This window comes from Ambystoma mexicanum, chromosome 1p (genome assembly GCF_040938575.1).
Source record: "Ambystoma mexicanum isolate Mex_15411 chromosome 1p, UKY_AmexF1_1, whole genome shotgun sequence".
NCBI lineage: Eukaryota > Metazoa > Chordata > Amphibia > Caudata > Ambystomatidae > Ambystoma > Ambystoma mexicanum.
The window spans coordinates 1,521,584,656-1,521,604,064 of NC_090921.1; positions in this window are offsets into that span (position 1 = coordinate 1,521,584,656).

Sequence of the window (19,409 nt, forward strand, 5' to 3'; positions counted from 1 at the left end):
CTATAACATGAGATGTGATATCCAACTCCTTCCATTCCAATCCTGAGACCCGTCCTATAGCATGAGATGTGATATCTCAATGCTTATACCAAACCTGAGACCCTACCTATAGCATGAGATGTGATATCCAACTACTTCCCATTCCAATCCTGAGACCCTTCCTATAGCATGAGATGTGATATCTCAGTGCTTCTAATACCAAACCTGAGATCCTTCCTCTAACATGAAATGTGATATCCAACTCCTTCCCTTTCCAAACCTAAGAGCCTATCTATAGCATGAGATGTGATATCCAGGTCCTTCCTATTCCAATCCTTAGACCCTTCCTACAGCATGCAATATGATATCTCAATGATTCTAATAACAAACCTGAGACCCGTCCTATAGCATGAGATATGATATCCAAGTCCTTCCCATTCCAATCCTGAGACCCTTCCTATAACATGAAATGTGATATCCAACTCCTTCCCATTCCAACCTGAGACCCTTCCTATAGCATGAGATGTGATATCTCAAAGCTTCTAATATCAAACTTGAGACCTTCCCTATAGCATGAGATGTGATATCCAAGTCCTTCCCATTCCAATCCTGAGACCCTTCCTATAGCATGAGATGTGATATCTCAATGCTTATACCAAACCTGAGATCCTTCCTATAACATGAGATGTGATATCCAACTCCTTCCCATTCCAATCCTGAGACACTTCCTATAGCATGAGATACGATATCTCACTGCTTATACCAAACCTGAGACCCTTCCCATAGCATGAGATGTGATATCCAACTCCTTCCCATTCCAATCCTCAGACCCTTCCTATAGCATGAGATGTGATATCTCAATGCTTCTAATATCAAACTTGAGACCCTACCTATAGCATGAGATGTGATAGCCAAGTCCTTCCCATTACAATCCTGAGACACTTCCTATAACATGAGATGTGATATCCAACTCCTTCCCATTCCAATCCTGAGACCCTTCCTATAGCATGAGATATGATATCTCAATACTTCTAATACCAAACGTGAGATCCTTCCGATAACATGAGATGTGATATCCAAATCCTTCCCCTTCCAAACCTGAGACCCTCCCTTTAGCATGAGATGTGATATCCAACTCCTTCCCATTCCAATCCTGAGACCCTTCTGATAGCATGAGATGTGATATCTCAATGCCTCTAATACCAAACCTGAGATCCTACCTCTAACATGAAATGTGATATCCAACTCTTTCCCCTTCCAAACCTGAGAGCCTTCCTATAGCATGAGATGTGATATCCAAGTCCTTCCCATTCCAATCCTGAGACCCTTCCTATAGCTTGAGATGTGATATCCAACTCCTTCCCATTCCAATTCTGAGACCCTTCCTATACTCTGAGACTTGATATCTCAATGCTTCTAATACCAAACCTGAGACCCGTAATATAACATGAGATGTGATATCCAAATCCTTCCCCTTCCAAACCTTAGACCCTTCCTTTATCATGAGATGTGATATCCAACTCCTTCCCATTCCAATCCTGAGACCCTTCCGATATCATGAGATGTGATATCTCAAAGCTTCTAATATCAAACTTGAGACCCTCCCTATAGCATGAGATGTGATATCCAAGTCCTTCCCATTCCAATCCTGAGACCCTTCCTATAGCATGAGATGTGATATCTCAGTGATTCTAATACCAAACCTGAGACCCTTCCTATTACATGAGATGGGAATATCCAACTCCTTCCCATTCCAATCCTGAGACCCTTCCGATAGCAGAGATGTGATATCTCAATGCTTATACCAAACCTGAGACCCTTCGTATGGCATGAGATGTGATATCCAACTCCTTGCCATTCAAATCCTGAGACCCTTCCTATAGCATGAGAAGGGATATCCAACTCCTTCCCAATCCAATCCTGAGACCCTTCCGATAGCAGAGACGTGATATCTCAATGCTTCTACCAAACCTGAGACCCTTCCTTTAGCATGAGATATGATATCCAAATCCTTCACATTCCAATCCTGAGACCCTTCCTATAGCATGAGATGTGATATCTCAATGCTTCTAATACCAAACCTGAGATCCTTCCTATAACATGAGATGTGATATCCAATTCCTTCCCATTCCAAACCTGAGACCCTTCCTATTGGATGAGTTGTGATATCCAACTCCTTCCCATTCCAACCCTGAGACCCTTCCTATAGCATGAGATGTGATGTCTCAATGATTCTAATACCAAACCTGAGATCCTTCCTATAACATGAGATGTGATATCCAACTCCTTCCATTCCAATCCTGAGACCCGTCCTATAGCATGAGATGTGATATCTCAATGCTTATACCAAACCTGAGACCCTACCTATAGCATGAGATGTGATATCCAACTACTTCCCATTCCAATCCTGAGACCCTTCCTATAGCATGAGATGTGATATCTCAGTGCTTCTAATACCAAACCTGAGATCCTTCCTCTAACATGAAATGTGATATCCAACTCCTTCCCTTTCCAAACCTAAGAGCCTATCTATAGCATGAGATGTGATATCCAACTCCTTCCCATTCCATTCCCGAGACCCTTCTGATAGCATGAGATGTGATATCTCAATGCCTCTAATACCAAACCTGAGATCCTACCTCTAACATGAAATGTGATATCCAACTCTTTCCCCTTCCAAACCTGAGAGCCTTCCTATAGCATGAGATGTGATATCCAAGTCCTTCCCATTCCAATCCTGAGACCCTTCCTATAGCTTGAGATGTGATATCCAACTCCTTCCCATTCCAATTCTGAGACCCTTCCTATACTCTGAGACTTGATATCTAAATGCTTCTAATACCAAACCTGAGACCCGTAATATAACATGAGATGTGATATCCAAATCCTTCCCCTTCCAAACCTTAGACCCTTCCTTTATCATGAGATGTGATATCCAACTCCTTCCCATTCCAATCCTGAGACCCTTCCGATATCATGAGATGTGATATCTCAAAGCTTCTAATATCAAACTTGAGACCCTCCCTATAGCATGAGATGTGATATCCAAGTCCTTCCCATTCCAATCCTGAGACCCTTCCTATAGCATGAGATGTGATATCTCAGTGCTTCTAATACCAAACCTGAGACCCTTCCTATTACATGAGATGGGAATATCCAACTCCTTCCCATTCCAATCCTGAGACCCTTCCGATAGCAGAGATGTGATATCTCAATGCTTATACCAAACCTGAGACCCTTCGTATGGCATGAGATGTGATATCCAACTCCTTGCCATTCAAATCCTGAGACCCTTCCTATAGCATGAGAAGGGATATCCAACTCCTTCCCAATCCAATCCTGAGACCCTTCCGATAGCAGAGACGTGATATCTCAATGCTTCTACCAAACCTGAGACCCTTCCTTTAGCATGAGATATGATATCCAAATCCTTCACATTCCAATCCTGAGACCCTTCCTATAGCATGAGATGTGATATCTCAATGCTTCTAATACCAAACCTGAGATCCTTCCTATAACATGAGATGTGATATCCAATTCCTTCCCATTCCAAACCTGAGACCCTTCCTATTGGATGAGTTGTGATATCCAACTCCTTCCCATTCCAACCCTGAGACCCTTCCTATAGCATGAGATGTGATGTCTCAATGATTCTAATACCAAACCTGAGATCCTTCCTATAACATGAGATGTGATATCCAACTCCTTCCATTCCAATCCTGAGACCCGTCCTATAGCATGAGATGTGATATCTCAATGCTTATACCAAACCTGAGACCCTACCTATAGCATGAGATGTGATATCCAACTACTTCCCATTCCAATCCTGAGACCCTTCCTATAGCATGAGATGTGATATCTCAGTGCTTCTAATACCAAACCTGAGATCCTTCCTCTAACATGAAATGTGATATCCAACTCCTTCCCTTTCCAAACCTAAGAGCCTATCTATAGCATGAGATGTGATATCCAGGTCCTTCCTATTCCAATCCTTAGACCCTTCCTACAGCATGCAATATGATATCTCAATGATTCTAATAACAAACCTGAGACCCGTCCTATAGCATGAGATATGATATCCAAGTCCTTCCCATTCCAATCCTGAGACCCTTCCTATAACATGAAATGTGATATCCAACTCCTTCCCATTCCAACCTGAGACCCTTCCTATAGCATGAGATGGGATATCCAACTTCTTCAAAATCCAATACTGATACCCTTCCGATAGCATGAGATGTGATATCGCAATGCTTCTACCAAACCTGAGACCCATACTATGGCATGAGATGTGATATCAAACTCCTTCCCATTCCAATCCTGAGACCCTTCCTATAGCTTGAGGTGTGATATCCAACTCCTTCCCATTCCAATTCTGAGACCCTTCTTATACCATGAGACTTGATATCTCAATGCTTCTAATACCAAACCTGAGACCCGTCCTATAACATGAGATGTGATATCCAAATCCTTCCCCTTCCAAACCTTAGACCCTTCCTTTATCATGAGATGTGATATCCAACTCCTTCCCATTCCAATCCTGAGACCCTTCCGATATCATGAGATTTGTTATCTCAATGCTTCTAATATCAAACTTGAGACCCTCCCTATAGCATGAGATGTGACATCCAAGTCCTTCCCATTCCAATCCTGAGACCCTTCCTATAGCATGAGATGTGATATCTCTATGCTTCTAATACCAAACCTGAGATCCTTCCTATAACATGAGATGGGATATCCAACTCCTTCCCATTCCAATCCTGAGACCTTTCCGATAGCAGAGATGTGATATCTCAATGCTTATACCAAACCTGAGAACCTTCCTATGGCCTGAGATGTCATATACAACTCCTTCCCATTCCAATCCTGAGACCCTTCCTTTAGCATGATATGTGATATCTCAATGCTTATACCAAATCTGAGACCCTTCCTATAGCATGAGATGTGATATCCAATTCCTTCCCATTCCAATCCTGAGACCCTTCCTATAGCATGAGATGTGATATCTCAATGCTTATACCAAACCTGAGAGCCTACCTATAGCATGAGATGTGATATCCAAGTCCATCCCATTCCAATCCTTAGACCCTTCCTACAACATGCAATGTGATATCTCAATTATTCTAATACCAAACCAGAGACTCTTCCTATAACATGAGATGGGATATCCAACTCCTTCCCATTCCAATCCTGAGCCGCTTCCGATAGCAGAGATGTGATATCTCAATGCTTATACCAAACCTGAGACCCTTCCTATAACATGAGATGTGATATCCAACTCCTTCCCGTTCCAAACCTGAGACACTAACTATAGCATATGTGATATCCAACTCCTTCCCATTCCAAACATGAGACCCTTCCTATAGCAAGAAAGTAATATCCAACTCCTTCCCATTCCAATCCTGAGACCCTTCCTATAACATGAGATGTGATATCCAACTCCTCCCAATTCCAACCTGAGACACTTCCTATAGCATGAGAAGGGATATCCAACTCATTCCCAATCCAATCCTGAGACCCTTCCGATAGCAGAGATGTGATATCTCAATGCTTATACCAAACCTGAGACCCTTCCTATGGCATGAGATGTGATATCCAACTCCTTGCCATTCAAATCCTGAGACCCTTCCTATAGCATGAGAAGGGATATCCAACTCCTTCCCAATCCAATCCTGAGACCCTTCCGATAGCAGCGACGTGATATCTCAATGCTTCTACCAAACCTGAGACCCTTCCTTTAGCATGAGATGTGATATCCAAATCCTTCACATTCCAATCCTGAGACCCTTCCTATAGCATGAGATGTGATATCTCAATGCTTCTAATACCAAACCTGAGATCCTTCCTATAACATGAGATCTGATATCCAACTCCTTCCATTCCAATCCTGAGACCCTTCCTATAGCATGAGATGTGATATCTCAATGCTTATACCAAACCTGAGACCCTTCCTATAGCATGAGATGTGATATCCAACTCCTTCCCATTCCAATCCTGAGACCCTTCCTATAGCATGAGATGTGATATCTCAATGCTTCTAATACCAAACCTGAGATCCTTCCTCTAACATGAAATGTGAGATCCAACTCCTTCCCTTTCCAAACCTAAGAGCCTATCTATAGCATGAGATGTGATATCCAAGTCCTTCACATTCCAACCCTTAGACCCTTCCTACAGCATGCAATATGATATCTCAATGATTCCAATAACAAACCTGAGACCCGTCCTATAACATGAGATGGGATATCCAACTCCTTCCTATTCCAATCCTGAGACTCTTCTGATAGCATGAGATGTGATATCTCAATGCTTCTAATACCAAACCTGAGATCCTTCTGATAGCATGAGATGTGATATCTCAATGCTTCTAATACCAAACCTGAGATCCTTCCTATAACATGAGATGTGATATCCAAATCCTTCCCCTTCCAAACCTGAGACCCTCCCTTTAGCATGAGATGTGATATCCAACTGCTTCCCATTCCAATCCTGAGACCCTTCCTATAGCATGAGATGTGATATCTCAATGCTTCTAATACCAAACCTGAGATCCTTCCTCTAACATGAAATGTGATATCCAACTCCTTCCCTTTCCAAACCTAAGAGCCTATCTATACCATGAGATGTGATATCCAAGTCCTTCCCATTCCAACCCTTAGACCCTTCCTACAGCATGCAATATGATATCTCAATGATTCTAATAACAAACCTGAGACCCGTCCTATAACATGAGATGGGATATCCAACTCCTTCCCATTCCAATCCTGAGACACTTCCGATAGCAGAGATGTGATATCTCAATGCTTATACCAAACCTGAGACCCTTCCTATAACATGAGATGTGATATCCAAACCCTTCCCGTTCCAAACCTGAGACCCTTCCTTTAGCATGAGATGTGATATCCAGCACCTTCCCATTCCAATCCTGAGACACTTCCTATAGCATGAGATGTGATATCTCAATGCTTCTAATATCAAAACTGAGACCCTCCCTATAGCATGATATGTGATATCTAAGTCCTTCCCATTCCAATCCTGAGACCCTCCCTATAGCATGAGATGTGATATCCAACTCCTTCCCATTCCAATCCTGAGACCCTTCCTATAGCATGAGATATGATATCACAATACTTCTAATACCAAACGTGAGATCCTTCCGATAACATGAGATGTGATATCCAAATCCTTCCCCTTCCAATCCTGAGACCCTCCCTTTAGCATGAGATGTGATATCCAACTCCTTCCTATTCCAATCCTGAGACTCTTCTGATAGCATGAGATGTGATATCTCAGTGCTTCTAATACCAAACCTGAGATCCTTCCTATAACATGAGATGTGATATCCAACTCCTTCCATTCCAATCCTGAGACCCGTCCTATAGCATGAGATGTGATATCTCAATGCTTATACCAAACCTGAGACCCTACCTATAGCATGAGATGTGATATCCAACTACTTCCCATTCCAATCCTGAGACCCTTCCTATAGCATGAGATGTGATATCTCAGTGCTTCTAATACCAAACCTGAGATCCTTCCTCTAACATGAAATGTGATATCCAACTCCTTCCCTTTCCAAACCTAAGAGCCTATCTATAGCATGAGATGTGATATCCAACTCCTTCCCATTCCATTCCCGAGACCCTTCTGATAGCATGAGATGTGATATCTCAATGCCTCTAATACCAAACCTGAGATCCTACCTCTAACATGAAATGTGATATCCAACTCTTTCCCCTTCCAAACCTGAGAGCCTTCCTATAGCATGAGATGTGATATCCAAGTCCTTCCCATTCCAATCCTGAGACCCTTCCTATAGCTTGAGATGTGATATCCAACTCCTTCCCATTCCAATTCTGAGACCCTTCCTATACTCTGAGACTTGATATCTAAATGCTTCTAATACCAAACCTGAGACCCGTAATATAACATGAGATGTGATATCCAAATCCTTCCCCTTCCAAACCTTAGACCCTTCCTTTATCATGAGATGTGATATCCAACTCCTTCCCATTCCAATTCTGAGACCCTTCCTATACTCTGAGACTTGATATCTAAATGCTTCTAATACCAAACCTGAGACCCGTAATATAACATGAGATGTGATATCCAAATCCTTCCCCTTCCAAACCTTAGACCCTTCCGATATCATGAGATGTGATATCTCAAAGCTTCTAATATCAAACTTGAGACCCTCCCTATAGCATGAGATGTGATATCCAAGTCCTTCCCATTCCAATCCTGAGACCCTTCCTATAGCATGAGATGTGATATCTCAGTGCTTCTAATACCAAACCTGAGACCCTTCCTATTACATGAGATGGGAATATCCAACTCCTTCCCATTCCAATCCTGAGACCCTTCCGATAGCAGAGATGTGATATCTCAATGCTTATACCAAACCTGAGACCCTTCGTATGGCATGAGATGTGATATCCAACTCCTTGCCATTCAAATCCTGAGACCCTTCCTATAGCATGAGAAGGGATATCCAACTCCTTCCCAATCCAATCCTGAGACCCTTCCGATAGCAGAGACGTGATATCTCAATGCTTCTACCAAACCTGAGACCCTTCCTTTAGCATGAGATATGATATCCAAATCCTTCACATTCCAATCCTGAGACCCTTCCTATAGCATGAGATGTGATATCTCAATGCTTCTAATACCAAACCTGAGATCCTTCCTATAACATGAGATGTGATATCCAATTCCTTCCCATTCCAAACCTGAGACCCTTCCTATTGGATGAGTTGTGATATCCAACTCCTTCCCATTCCAACCCTGAGACCCTTCCTATAGCATGAGATGTGATGTCTCAATGATTCTAATACCAAACCTGAGATCCTTCCTATAACATGAGATGTGATATCCAACTCCTTCCATTCCAATCCTGAGACCCGTCCTATAGCATGAGATGTGATATCTCAATGCTTATACCAAACCTGAGACCCTACCTATAGCATGAGATGTGATATCCAACTACTTCCCATTCCAATCCTGAGACCCTTCCTATAGCATGAGATGTGATATCTCAGTGCTTCTAATACCAAACCTGAGATCCTTCCTCTAACATGAAATGTGATATCCAACTCCTTCCCTTTCCAAACCTAAGAGCCTATCTATAGCATGAGATGTGATATCCAGGTCCTTCCTATTCCAATCCTTAGACCCTTCCTACAGCATGCAATATGATATCTCAATGATTCTAATAACAAACCTGAGACCCGTCCTATAGCATGAGATATGATATCCAAGTCCTTCCCATTCCAATCCTGAGACCCTTCCTATAACATGAAATGTGATATCCAACTCCTTCCCATTCCAACCTGAGACCCTTCCTATAGCATGAGATGGGATATCCAACTTCTTCAAAATCCAATACTGATACCCTTCCGATAGCATGAGATGTGATATCGCAATGCTTCTACCAAACCTGAGACCCATACTATGGCATGAGATGTGATATCAAACTCCTTCCCATTCCAATCCTGAGACCCTTCCTATAGCTTGAGGTGTGATATCCAACTCCTTCCCATTCCAATTCTGAGACCCTTCTTATACCATGAGACTTGATATCTCAATGCTTCTAATACCAAACCTGAGACCCGTCCTATAACATGAGATGTGATATCCAAATCCTTCCCCTTCCAAACCTTAGACCCTTCCTTTATCATGAGATGTGATATCCAACTCCTTCCCATTCCAATCCTGAGACCCTTCCGATATCATGAGATTTGTTATCTCAATGCTTCTAATATCAAACTTGAGACCCTCCCTATAGCATGAGATGTGACATCCAAGTCCTTCCCATTCCAATCCTGAGACCCTTCCTATAGCATGAGATGTGATATCTCTATGCTTCTAATACCAAACCTGAGATCCTTCCTATAACATGAGATGGGATATCCAACTCCTTCCCATTCCAATCCTGAGACCTTTCCGATAGCAGAGATGTGATATCTCAATGCTTATACCAAACCTGAGAACCTTCCTATGGCCTGAGATGTCATATACAACTCCTTCCCATTCCAATCCTGAGACCCTTCCTTTAGCATGATATGTGATATCTCAATGCTTATACCAAATCTGAGACCCTTCCTATAGCATGAGATGTGATATCCAATTCCTTCCCATTCCAATCCTGAGACCCTTCCTATAGCATGAGATGTGATATCTCAATGCTTATACCAAACCTGAGAGCCTACCTATAGCATGAGATGTGATATCCAAGTCCATCCCATTCCAATCCTTAGACCCTTCCTACAACATGCAATGTGATATCTCAATTATTCTAATACCAAACCAGAGACTCTTCCTATAACATGAGATGGGATATCCAACTCCTTCCCATTCCAATCCTGAGCCGCTTCCGATAGCAGAGATGTGATATCTCAATGCTTATACCAAACCTGAGACCCTTCCTATAACATGAGATGTGATATCCAACTCCTTCCCGTTCCAAACCTGAGACACTAACTATAGCATATGTGATATCCAACTCCTTCCCATTCCAAACATGAGACCCTTCCTATAGCAAGAAAGTAATATCCAACTCCTTCCCATTCCAATTCTGAGACCCTTCTTATACCATGAGACTTGATATCTCAATGCTTCTAATACCAAACCTGAGACCCGTCCTATAACATGAGATGTGATATCCAAATCCTTCCCCTTCCAAACCTTAGACCCTTCCTTTATCATGAGATGTGATATCCAACTCCTTCCCATTCCAATCCTGAGACCCTTCCGATATCATGAGATTTGTTATCTCAATGCTTCTAATATCAAACTTGAGACCCTCCCTATAGCATGAGATGTGACATCCAAGTCCTTCCCATTCCAATCCTGAGACCCTTCCTATAGCATGAGATGTGATATCTCTATGCTTCTAATACCAAACCTGAGATCCTTCCTATAACATGAGATGGGATATCCAACTCCTTCCCATTCCAATCCTGAGACCTTTCCGATAGCAGAGATGTGATATCTCAATGCTTATACCAAACCTGAGAACCTTCCTATGGCCTGAGATGTCATATACAACTCCTTCCCATTCCAATCCTGAGACCCTTCCTTTAGCATGATATGTGATATCTCAATGCTTATACCAAATCTGAGACCCTTCCTATAGCATGAGATGTGATATCCAATTCCTTCCCATTCCAATCCTGAGACCCTTCCTATAGCATGAGATGTGATATCTCAATGCTTATACCAAACCTGAGAGCCTACCTATAGCATGAGATGTGATATCCAAGTCCATCCCATTCCAATCCTTAGACCCTTCCTACAACATGCAATGTGATATCTCAATTATTCTAATACCAAACCAGAGACTCTTCCTATAACATGAGATGGGATATCCAACTCCTTCCCATTCCAATCCTGAGCCGCTTCCGATAGCAGAGATGTGATATCTCAATGCTTATACCAAACCTGAGACCCTTCCTATAACATGAGATGTGATATCCAACTCCTTCCCGTTCCAAACCTGAGACACTAACTATAGCATATGTGATATCCAACTCCTTCCCATTCCAATCCTGAGACCCTTCCTATAACATGAGATGTGATATCCAACTCCTTCCAATTCCAACCTGAGACACTTCCTATAGCATGAGAAGGGATATCCAACTCATTCCCAATCCAATCCTGAGACCCTTCCGATAGCAGAGATGTGATATCTCAATGCTTATACCAAACCTGAGACCCTTCCTATGGCATGAGATGTGATATCCAACTCCTTGCCATTCAAATCCTGAGACCCTTCCTATAGCATGAGAAGGGATATCCAACTCCTTCCCAATCCAATCCTGAGACCCTTCCGATAGCAGCGACGTGATATCTCAATGCTTCTACCAAACCTGAGACCCTTCCTTTAGCATGAGATGTGATATCCAAATCCTTCACATTCCAATCCTGAGACCCTTCCTATAGCATGAGATGTGATATCTCAATGCTTCTAATACCAAACCTGAGATCCTTCCTATAACATGAGATCTGATATCCAACTCCTTCCATTCCAATCCTGAGACCCTTCCTATAGCATGAGATGTGATATCTCAATGCTTATACCAAACCTGAGACCCTTCCTATAGCATGAGATGTGATATCCAACTCCTTCCCATTCCAATCCTGAGACCCTTCCTATAGCATGGGATGTGATATCTCAATGCTTCTAATACCAAACCTGAGATCCTTCCTCTAACATGAAATGTGAGATCCAACTCCTTCCCTTTCCAAACCTAAGAGCCTATCTATAGCATGAGATGTGATATCCAAGTCCTTCACATTCCAACCCTTAGACCCTTCCTACAGCATGCAATATGATATCTCAATGATTCCAATAACAAACCTGAGACCCGTCCTATAACATGAGATGGGATATCCAACTCCTTCCTATTCCAATCCTGAGACTCTTCTGATAGCATGAGATGTGATATCTCAATGCTTCTAATACCAAACCTGAGATCCTTCCGATAGCATGAGATGTGATATCTCAATGCTTCTAATACCAAACCTGAGATCCTTCCTATAACATGAGATGTGATATCCAAATCCTTCCCCTTCCAAACCTGAGACCCTCCCTTTAGCATGAGATGTGATATCCAACTGCTTCCCATTCCAATCCTGAGACCCTTCCTATAGCATGAGATGTGATATCTCAATGCTTCTAATACCAAACCTGAGATCCTTCCTCTAACATGAAATGTGATATCCAACTCCTTCCCTTTCCAAACCTAAGAGCCTATCTATACCATGAGATGTGATATCCAAGTCCTTCCCATTCCAACCCTTAGACCCTTCCTACAGCATGCAATATGATATCTCAATGATTCTAATAACAAACCTGAGACCCGTCCTATAACATGAGATGGGATATCCAACTCCTTCCCATTCCAATCCTGAGACACTTCCGATAGCAGAGATGTGATATCTCAATGCTTATACCAAACCTGAGACCCTTCCTATAACATGAGATGTGATATCCAAACCCTTCCCGTTCCAAACCTGAGACCCTTCCTTTAGCATGAGATGTGATATCCAGCACCTTCCCATTCCAATCCTGAGACACTTCCAATAGCATGAGATGTGATATCTCAATGCTTCTAATATCAAAACTGAGACCCTCCCTATAGCATGATATGTGATATCTAAGTCCTTCCCATTCCAATCCTGAGACCCTCCCTATAGCATGAGATGTGATATCCAACTCCTTCCCATTCCAATCCTGAGACCCTTCCTATAGCATGAGATATGATATCACAATACTTCTAATACCAAACGTGAGATCCTTCCGATAACATGAGATGTGATATCCAAATCCTTCCCCTTCCAATCCTGAGACCCTCCCTTTAGCATGAGATGTGATATCCAACTCCTTCCTATTCCAATCCTGAGACTCTTCTGATAGCATGAGATGTGATATCTCAATGCTTCTAATACCAAACCTGAGATCCTTCCGATAGCATGAGATGTGATATCTCAATGCTTCTAATACCAAACCTGAGATCCTTCCTATAACATGAGATGTGATATCCAAATCCTTCCCCTTCCAAACCTGAGACCCTCCCTTTAGCATGAGATGTGATATCCAACTCCTTCCCATTCCATTCCTGAGACCCTTCTGATAGCATGAGATGTGATATCTCAATGCCTCTAATACCAAACCTGAGATCCTACCTCTAACATGAAATGTGATATCCAACTCTTTCCCCTTCCAAACCTGAGAGCCTTCCTATAGCATGAGATGTGATATCCAAGTCCTTCCCATTCCAATCCTGAGACCCTTCCTATAGCTTGAGATGTGATATCCAACTCCTTCCCATTCCAATTCTGAGACCCTTCCTATACTATGAGACTTGATATCTCAATGCTTCTAATACAAACGTGAGACCCGTAATATAACATGAGATGTGATATCCAAATCCTTCCCCTTCCAAACCTTAGACCCTTCCTTTATCATGAGATGTGATATCCAACTCCTTCCCATTCCAATCCTGAGACCCTTCCGATATCATGAGATGTGATATCTCAAAGCTTCTAATATCAAACTTGAGACCCTCCCTATAGCATGAGATGTGATATCCAAGTCCTTCCCATTCCAATCCTGAGACCCTTCCTATAGCATGAGATGTGATATCTCAATGCTTCTAATACCAAACCTGAGACCCTTCCTATAACATGAGATGGGAATATCCAACTCCTTCCCATTCCAATCCTGAGACCCTTCCGGTAGCAGAGATGTGATATCTCAATGCTTATACCAAACCTGAGATCCTTCCTATAACATGAGATGTGATATCCAACTCCTTCCCATTCCAATCCTGAGACACTTCCTATAGCATGAGATGTGATATCTCACTGCTTATACCAAACCTGAGACCCTTCCCATAGCATGAGATGTGATATCCAACTCCTTCCCATTCCAATCCTCAGACCCTTCCTATAGCATGAGATGTGATATCTCAATGCTTCTAATATCAAACTTGAGACCCTACCTATAGCATGAGATGTGATATCCAAGTCCTTCCCATTACAATCCTGAGACACTTCCTATAACATGAGATGTGATATCCAACTCCTTCCCATTCCAATCCTGAGACCCTTCCTATAGCATGAGATATGATATCTCAATACTTCTAATACCAAACGTGAGATCCTTCCGATAACATGAGATGTGATATCCAAATCCTTCCCCTTCCAAACCTGAGACCCTCCCTTTAGCATGAGATGTGATATCCAACTCCTTCCCATTCCAATCCTGAGACCCTTCTGATAGCATGAGATGTGATATCTCAATGCTTCTAATACCAAACCTGAGATCCTTCCTATAACATGAGATATGATATCCAAATCCTTTCCCTTCCAAACCTGAGACCCTCCCTTTAGCATGAGATGTGATATCCAACTCCTTCCCATTCCATTCCCGAGACCCTTCTGATAGCATGAGATGTGATATCTCAATGCCTCTAATACCAAACCTGAGATCCTACCTCTAACATGAAATGAGATATCCAACTCTTTCCCCTTCCAAACCTGAGAGCCTTCCTATAGCATGAGATGTGATATCCAAGTCCTTCCCATTCCAATCCTGAGACCCTTCCTATAGCTTGAGATGTGATATCCAACTCCTTCCCATTCCAATTCTGAGACCCTTCCTATACTCTGAGACTTGATATCTCAATGCTTCTAATACCAAACCTGAGACCCGTAATATAACATGAGATGTGATATCCAAATCCTTCCCCTTCCAAACCTTAGACCCTTCCTTTATCATGAGATGTGATATCCAACTCCTTCCCATTCCAATCCTGAGACCCTTCTGATATCATGAGATGTGATATCTCAAAGCTTCTAATATCAAACTTGAGACCCTCCCTATAGCATGAGATGTGATATCCAAGTCCTTCCCATTCCAATCCTGAGACCCTTCCTATAGCATGAGATGTGATATCTCAATGCTTCTAATACCAAACCTGAGACCCTTCCTATTACATGAGATGGGAATATCCAACTCCTTCCCATTCCAATCCTGAGACCCTTCCGATAGCAGAGATGTGATATCTCAATGCTTATACCAAACCTGAGACCCTTTGTATGGCATGAGGTGTGATATCCAACTCCTTGCCATTCAAATCCTGAGACCCTTCCTATAGCATGAGAAGGGATATCCAACTCCTTCCCAATCCAATCCTGAGACCCTTCCGATAGCAGAGACGTGATATCTCAATGCTTCTACCAAACCTGAGACCCTTCCTATAGCATGAGATGTGATATCCAAATCCTTCACATTCCAATCCTGAGACCCTTCCTATAGCATGAGATGTGATATCTCAATGCTTCTAATACCAAACCTGAGATCCTTCCTATAACATGAGATGTGATATCCAATTCCTTCCCATTCCAAACCTGAGACCCTTCCTATTGTGATATCCAACTCCTTCCCATTCCAACCCTGAGACCCTTCCTATAGCATGAGATGTGATGTCTCAATGATTCTAATACCAAACCTGAGATCCTTCCTATAACATGAGATGTGATATCCAACTCCTTCCATTCCAATCCTGAGACCCGTCCTATAGCATGAGATGTGATATCTCAATGCTTATACCAAACCTGAGACCCTTCCTATAGCATGAGATGTGATATCCAACTACTTCCCATTCCAATCCTGAGACCCTTCCTATAGCATGAGATGTGATATCTCAGTGCTTCTAATACCAAACCTGAGATCCTTCCTCTAACATGAAATGTGATATCCAACTCCTTCCCTTTCCAAACCTAAGAGCCTATCTATAGCATGAGATGTGATATCCAGGTCCTTCCTATTCCAATCCTTAGACCCTTCCTACAGCATGCAATATGATATCTCAATGATTCTAATAACAAACCTGAGACCCGTCCTATAGCATGAGATATGATATCCAAGTCCTTCCCATTCCAATCCTGAGACCCTTCCTATAACATGAAATGTGATATCCAACTCCTTCCCATTCCAACCTGAGACCCTTCCTATAGCATGAGATGGGATATCCAACTTCTTCGAAATCCAATACTGATACCCTTCCGATAGCATGAGATGTGATATCCCAATGCTTCTACCAAACCTGAAACCCATACTATGGCATGAGATGTGATATCAAACTCCTTCCCATTCCAATCCTGAGACCCTTCCTATAGCTTGAGGTGTGATATCCAACTCCTTCCCATTCCAATTCTGAGACCCTTCTTATACCATGAGACTTGATATCTCAATGCTTCTAATACCAAACCTGAGACCCGTCCTATAACATGAGATGTGATATCCAAATCCTTCCCCTCCAAACCTTAGATCCTTCCTTTATCATGAGATGTGATATCCAACTCCTTCCCATTCCAATCCTGAGACCCTTCCGATATCATGAGATTTGTTATCTCAATGCTTCTAATATCAAACTTGAGACCCTCCCTATAGCATGAGATGTGACATCCAAGTCCTTCCCATTCCAATCCTGAGACCCTTCCTATAGCATGAGATGTGATATCTCTATGCTTCTAATACCAAACCTGAGATCCTTCCTATAACATGAGATGGGATATCCAACTCCTTCCCATTCCAATCCTGAGACCTTTCCGATAGCAGAGATGTGATATCTCAATGCTTATACCAAACCTGAGAACCTTCCTATGGCCTGAGATGTCATATACAACTCCTTCCCATTCCAATCCTGAGACCCTTCCTTTAGCATGATATGTGATATCTCAATGCTTATACCAAATCTGAGACCCTTCCTATAGCATGAGATGTGATATCCAATTCCTTCCCATTCCAATCCTGAGACCCTTCCTATAGCATGAGATGTGATATCTCAATGCTTATACCAAACCTGAGAGCCTACCTATAGCATGAGATGTGATATCCAAGTCCATCCCATTCCAATCCTTAGACCCTTCCTACAACATGCAATGTGATATCTCAATTATTCTAATACCAAACCAGAGACTCTTCCTATAACATGAGATGGGATATTCAACTCCTTCCCATTCCAATCCTGAGCCGCTTCCGATAGCAGAGATGTGATATCTCAATGCTTATACCAAACCTGAGACCCTTCCTATAACATGAGATGTGATATCCAAATCCTTCCCGTTCCAAACCTGAGACACTAACTATAGCATATGTGATATCCAACTCCTTCCCATTCCAAACATGAGACCCTTCCTATAGCAAGAAAGTAATATCCAACTCCTACCCATTCCAATCCTGAGACCCTTCCTATAGCAAGAGATGTGATATCCAAATCCTTCCCATTCCAATCCTGAGACCCTTCCTATAACATGAGATGTGATATCCAACTCCTTCCCATTCCAACCTGAGACACTTCCTATAGCATGAGAAGGGATATCCAACTCCTTCCCAATCCAATCCTGAGACCCTTCCGATAGCAGAGATGTGATATCTCAATGCTTATACCAAACCTGAGACCCTTCCTATAGCATGAAAAGGGATATCCAACTCCTTCCCAATCCAATCCTAAGACCCTTCCGATAGCAGAGACGTGATATCTCAATGCTTCTACCAAACCTGAGACCCTTCCTTTAGCATGAGATGTGATATCCAAATCCTTCACATTCCAATCCTGAGACCCTTCCTATAGCATGAGATTTGATATCTCAATGCTTCTAATACCAAACCTGAGATCCTTCCTATAACATGAGATGTGATATCCAATTACTTCCCATTCCAAACCTGAGACCCTTCCTATTGGATGAGATGTGATATCCAACTCCTTCCCATTCCAACCCTGAGACCCTTCCTATAGCATGAGATGTGATGTCTCAATGCTTCTAATACCAAACCTGAGATCCTTCCTATAACATGAGATGTGATATCCAACTCCTTCCATTCCAATCCTGAGACCCGTCCTATAGCATGAGATGTGATATCTCAATGCTTATACCAAACCTGAGACCCTTCCTATAGCATGAGATGTGATATCCAACTCCTTCCCATTCCAATCCTGAGACCCTTCCTATAGCATGAGAAGTGATATCTCAATGCTTCTAATACCAAACCTGAGATCCTTCCTCTAACATGAAATGTGATATCCAACTCCTTCCCTTTCCAAACCTAAGAGCCTATCTATAGCATGAGATGTGATATCCAAGTCCTTCACATTCCAACCCTTAGACCCTTCCTACAGCATGCAATATGATATCTCAATGATTCTAATAACAAACCTGAGACCCGTCCTATAACATGAGATGGGATATCCAACTCCTTCCCATGCCAATCCTGAGACACTTCCGATAGCAGAGATGTGATATCTCAATGTTTATACCAAACCTGAGACCCTTCCTATAACATGAGATGTGAAATTTAACTCCTTCCCGTTCCAAACCTGAGACCCTTCCTTTAGCATGAGATGTGATATCCTTCCCATTCCAATCCTGAGACACTTCCGATAGCATGAGATGTGATATCTCAATGCTTCTAATATCAAAACTGAGACCCTCCCTATAGCATGATATGTGATATCTAAGTCCTTCCCATTCCAATCCTGAGACCCTTCCTATAGCATGAGATGTGATATCTCAATGCTTCTACCAAACCTGAGACCCTTCCTTTAGCATGAGATGTGATATCCAACTCCTTCCCATTCCAATCCTGAGACCCTTCCTATAGCATGAGATGTGATATCTCAATACTTCTAATACCAAACCTGAGATCCTTCCGATAACTTGAGATGTGATATCTCAATACTTCTAATACCAAACCTGAGATCCATCCTATAACATGAGATGTGATATCCAACTCCTTCCCTTTCCAAACCTAAGAGCCTATCTATAGCATGAGATGTGATATCCAGGTCCTTCCCATTCCAATCCTTAGACCCTTCCTACAGCATGCAATATGATATCTCAATGATTCTAATAACAAACCTGAG